The sequence below is a fragment of the Leiobunum rupestre genome, chromosome 6, assembly GCF_980474605.1.
Source record: "Leiobunum rupestre chromosome 6, qqLeiRupe1.1.hap1, whole genome shotgun sequence".
Lineage (NCBI taxonomy): Eukaryota > Metazoa > Arthropoda > Arachnida > Opiliones > Sclerosomatidae > Leiobunum > Leiobunum rupestre.
In genome coordinates, this window is record NC_143389.1 from 2,937,678 (window position 1) to 2,943,677 (window position 6,000).

General features: G+C 30.4%; 1 non-coding gene across 1 annotated transcript; it reads left to right on the forward strand.

Annotated features, from left to right (window-relative positions):
• The first annotated feature begins 5,881 nt into the window (after positions 1–5,881).
• LOC149937921 (5S ribosomal RNA) lies at positions 5,882–6,000 on the forward strand. Its single transcript, XR_016481822.1, has one exon. It is a non-coding gene; the product is annotated as a 5S ribosomal RNA (ribosomal RNA).

The window sequence follows — 6,000 nt, forward strand, 5'->3', positions numbered from 1 at the left end:
ATTTAATACAATAGACCGGTTCGAGCTGTTTGTGTGAATACCAATTTTTAAATTCTCGGTATTCAAATTCTTTCATTTTATGGGGTTCAAAGTATTTTTCGTCCGGAATTTTACCTGAATAGTTCAAAGTGTCTTTCGTCCAAAAAATATAGGGAAAATATCCTTTAGATTGAGGCAAAGAAAACATTTTAGGAAAATGTCTTAAAGGAGCACTAACATAGTTCAAAGAATCTACAAAACGAATGTCTACCCCTTTAATATAAATAGTGAGTATCTTGGCTCCATCGTAAATAACCTCGGGAATGACATGATTAATTAATTTAGAAATAATAAACATTCCGTCGAAAGATCTTAGATTATGGGCCATTACGATGAGGTTGGTAAATTTCGGCCTAATTGTTTTTCGCTTTCGTTTCCCATCAGTAAGTAAAATAGTTTCATGTTGAAACAAAAAATTGAGAAAGTTATTTACACAATATTGTCCTTCAAAAACCGTGGTTTCCACAGGCTGATTTAAAATTTCACTTTGGGCCACTAAGAGCATGTGTTTATGCACATTATTCTCGATTATGGTTTCAATATCGAAATATACATAGGATTGTGGTTCTTTTTTAAATGTCGACTGTTTAACATAATGTTGGTTTGGAGGATGATCGATTTTACAAGATTCGCAAGCTGTTTCACATTTGTGAGTTTTTGAAGTTTCAAATTGAACACAGCATTTTTCACATCTGTGGAAAAGCTTGCAAGTTTCATTTTTTAGGTGAAAACTATAACATTCCCCTTGTTTTAAATATCTATTACAAAGTTTACAACGAATTAAAGGAATTTCTAAAATTTCGTGAAATTCTCGACCTAAACATCTTTTACATTTAATATTTCTAGTGTCAAAACAGTGGTGCCTGTTTCTATGTATGGTGGAATAAAAAATTTTTTCGCAATTTAAACATGAAGCTACACCGCCCCAAATGGAATGTAGATTTTTAGCTAAATGAACGTGCGTGCCAATTTTTACAAGTAGAATTTTGTGTTCGGCAGGAGGAAAACCCTTGAAATAAATTTGAAAATTTTCCGTGGCGTTAAATATTATTATCTGATACTTTGGGGCTAAATATGATTGAAATTTAGCTATATCACCAATTTCTACAGCACCTCGAGCAATTCCTACATCATCGTGCAATTTCTTAGCGGCTTTAGTTTGTAATTTACTACGAAAGAGTGTTAAGGTTCGATATTCTTTAAGAACGGTTGTTAACGAAAGTCTTTTCTTTTTGTACTCGGCAATTTCACAGAGTTTTATTCCTACTGTAAGGGCTCTTGCTACGCACAAATTATCGATATTATTGATATAGTAAAAATTGGTTTTAGTTTTTAAAAAAGCATCAAGATCGATAATATCTCTATTTTTTAGAGATAAAAATTTTTTTCCCATTTTCTGTGGGGATTTCAAAAGAATTATACTAAATTTAATTTCTCCATCTAGTAAGAAATCTTTTTTTGATTGAGCAACGCGAGCTATATGGTTAAATATTCGAGAAACAGTTAACTGATCAATTTTAATAAATTTAATGTTAATTGGATGTTCTAAATTTTCCGATTGAATTGCAAATCTGAGGAAATCGAAACCGGGTGCTTCTTGTCTTACGTATTTGATAATTTTGGACAGAATCTTTTCAAATACTGTAAAAAATAAATGTGTGGGGATTTCGTTTAAGTATATTAGTTCTAGGTCAATGTCCAGTTGTTTACATTTCCACTTTTTTGAATTTCTAGGGCTTAATTTTTTAATTTTATAAAACTTTTTATAATTAAAACTGTTTAACGATGAAAAGTCTAATTGAGAGTCCGAATCGTAATCACTCGAGTCTTCCATGTTCTAATTTCGTTTCCAGGTCTAAAATATTATTCTAATTACTATTACGAATAATTAATTAATGAGTTTAACTTGCCTTCGTGGGTGGAACAACAATTTTTCCTTCCGTCTGCTCAATTAATTTTTTCAGCCTGTTTGTTGAGTTTATTATTCGAATAACATCCATGGATAGGGTGTTAGCTAAGAATTTCACCCTCTTATAATCACCCTTCCAGAGTTCATCTTGGGGAAGATGTTTGATGTTTTTATATGAATATATCTGGATATCTAGATATAATCCCTTGTCGCTCGCTTTTTTTCTCGGAGTTTTAGTTTCGTAAGACACTCCCCCTTTCTTGACTTTCACTGATTGTTCGATACCGACTTCTTCGATGTTTGACATGCGACGAACCTCTTGAATATAGTCCCCATCCGATTCGTCCGATTCTATTAACATCTCCTGTTCAGGACTATCGAAAACTGAAACTACCTGACTCGCGGAGATTTGACTATTACTTGTGGAAGCCATTTTAGCCTGTTATGATTCAATAGAAAATTTTGCCCTTTTATACCAAATGTATTTTTCATTAATTTTTTTTCGAAATATAAAACCTTGAATATTAACGTGATTAATACTACAAGGATAGAACCTAGTTATAATTTATCAGTATTTCAACGGTATTTAAAATTGTTTGTGAATGTCAATTTAAATATAGACATGTATAAAAATATAAAATTATTAATTATTTTTTTGAAGGACTTTATATTTAATTTTCGTGACAAAAAAGACAACGCCCTAAGAGTTTTAATATTATTTTGCTTTAAAAATCGATTATGGATGTAAGAATTTTGGTAATTACAGGGTTAGATGTTTTAAAATTCTATGGGAAGAAATATATTTCTGCGAGGTATAAAATTTAAACGAATGGATAAAATTATATTTCTGCAGGGTGTATTTGATAAAAAATTGTCTTTTGACTTGATTTTAAAACAGGTTAAAATCAGGATGTAAAAATTAAATATTCTGAAATTTTTCTTATAAAAGCATGATTTTCAACGTATTCCTTTTATAAACCATGGGCTCTCGCGAAGTTTTGACTGTTTCTGGTAAGATTACTCATCCTCTCGCTATTAACCCTTTTTCACTAAAATATTTAGCTTTACGTAAAGTTAGGAATTATAACCTTTTTAAAATTAACGATATTTCAATTAGAGTTGAAAATTACTGTATGAGAACTGTCTTTCTTGAGTGTAAAGCATTAATAGAACCCTTTAACAAAATTGTTTTTGCTTGTCCCTTTATAAAAAATTCTTTCAAATTATCACCAGCTGTTTTCGCTTCGGTTTTTTCTAGAAGAATCAATAACAATTCTTGTCTATTTGACGTTCATTCTGTTAATTTTGTCTGTCCCCACGAGGCTTTTGAGTTTGACGGCTTATTGTTCCACACTCAATCCTCTCTTGAAGGCTGGTTTTCTTACGAAATTTTACGCCTAATTGGAAAACATATGCGCCTATATAAAAATTTAAATAAGATCCCATGGTTCCGTCAACATAAAAATCGTAGGAGCCTTCAACGTGACCTTTTATTACTCTTTCAATTACAACAAGTTTCCTTTTTCCGAAAAAAACATTTATCTATTACCACTGACTTTCGCCTAACACGGTATAACATCCGTTTGGAATTAGGCATGATCGTTCTATTTTTTATTAATGATTTGGATCGACAAGAAGTTAAAATAGTTACAACTTTAGAGTAAGGAATACTAATTTTAAAAAAATAATTACAATAATTAAAATAAATATTTTTATTTAGTTGCAAATTATCTCGACCGAATCAAAATTTAAACGATCGTCGGCAACTTTTCCAACTGCGACTCAAGGTAATTACAAAAATGTATTTATTTTTAAAAAAACTAAAACTATTTATTTTTTTAAAATAGGACTCAAACCTTATAAAATTTTAATTTTTTTATTTAAAGACTTTTTTGTGTTTTTATTTTTTAATTTGTTTATTTTGGTGAAAGGTTTTAATTTTTAAAATGTTTTATATTTTTTATTTTAAATGTTTTTATTTTAGAAAGTTTAAGTGTTTAAATATGTTTTCCAAATCAACTAGCTTTATTAATTTAATTCAGGCGGTGGAGGTTGTTTTTAATATTTCATAATCTACTTTTTCTTTTTTAACTAGCTTTATTAATTTAATGTTGGGATTGGTGTAAAGTTCTTTTTTCTCTATATTAAAAAATCCTTTGTTTTCATCTTTTTTATCCAACGCATTTTCAAGCAATTTTATTAGTACATTTTGTACTAGATTTAATGTTTTTCTATTATTATTATTATCTTTTTTGTTTCTTCATCTCTTGCGCTATCTTTTTTGTTTCTTCATCTCTTTCGCTATATAACCTTGATCCTACCGCTCATAACAAACGAACCATTGATTATTTATTATTCTTTCTGATTTTTTTCATGTACTCTATGTACTTTTTTATACTAATATCGGTTAAACTTTAATGTTTTATGTTTTTTTGGTAATTGAATAGTTTATTAACTGAAAATTGTATAAGTACATTTTGTACTAGGTTGTTTTTAAAAATTGAATATAATTGTTTTTATTAATTTTTATAAAAACTTGTTTAAGAAGGATAGGGATAATTAGTTAACCTTAGTTGTATTAAAAAATTAATAATTATTCCCAAAGGCAATATTTTTAAATTTTAAAAATATATGTCAGGCTTAAACTATAAAATCTCAATGTAAAGGATTTTACCAAAAGAAATCTAGAATCAAGATGTCTGGTGAATTTCATCTAAAGCCTGTACTTTCTTTGCCGCGATCTTTAAAAATTCTCTCTTTTCGAGTAGTAAGAATGTTTATTCTTTTGTAAGACTCGTCAAATTTCGCGATGGAATCACAAGAATTTAAAGTCTGAACTTCGTATGATAGATCAAATTCAACATGTTGGCACTGTACAACATTCGATCTGTTTTAATTCAGACATTCTCGAACTATATACTTCCGAAGCGATTAAGACCAAAACCAGTGTTTTATTCGTGCGATGATAGATCAACAAAAAGAATTCTTGTGGTAAATATTTTTTAGATATATTCGTTTTTAATAGGTTAATTTATTTATATTTATAAATTCTAGCCTGAATTTCCAACCCGACATCTCGTTTTGTACCGAAGAGGAAAAATACCTTCTACGAATTGATGTAATTATAATTATTTTTATTATACACTTAAAATATTTTTTAACATTGTGTTTTTTTATATTTTTCAGCCTTCAAATTATTTATACAACCTTCTTTAATTCTTTATTATTAATTTTGTTAGCTTTTAGTTTTATTGTTAGTGTTTCATATGTTGTTAAGTGTTTAAAAAATATATTGAAATATCATAGTTATTAAATATTACAATAACTAATTGTGTTTTTTTGACTACTTAAACTAGCATTGTTTTTAAAATAATAAAATATTTGCGAATAACTTATTTATATTAGTTTAATTATTTAAAGTATTTTGGGTGGGGCCAAAACCGCCAAGGGTATAAAGCGAAGGTCGCGAATTCGTTTCCCCATCTCGCAAATAACTAATTAGCATTTTAAACCGCTAAAAAACGAAAAAAAACGAAAAAACGATATCAGAAGTAAATAAGTGGAAGTATTTGGTGGGGTTACACATTACCGCCGATATCTCGGTTCGACCTTGTCCGATCGTGACCAAACTTGTTGATTTGATAGACCGAGGCTTAGTGGTTGTGTACAGGTGTCGGGCGTCGAGGTCAAAGATTATCTTCAAGGTGAAATTGAAAACAAAAATATTTTCGATTTTTCCAAGGACAAAAATTTTTTTGGAAAATATTTTTGGGGGGGGGGTTGTTTTGGCGGCCATCTTGGCGGCCATCTTGGAAAAAAGTGTTCATATTTAGTTACTCTCTACTCGCATGCAGCCGGTGGCCCTCGGCGATCACCAACCTACCAGGACCTGGCTAGTCGCGGCTTGTCCACCGCTATCAATTACATTCTATCGGCAACGGCCATATCACGCTGAATACACCGGTTCTCGTCTGATCACCGAAGTTAAGCAGCGTCGAGCGCGGTCAGTACTTGGGAGGGAGACCACCTGGGAACACCGCGTGCCGTTGGCT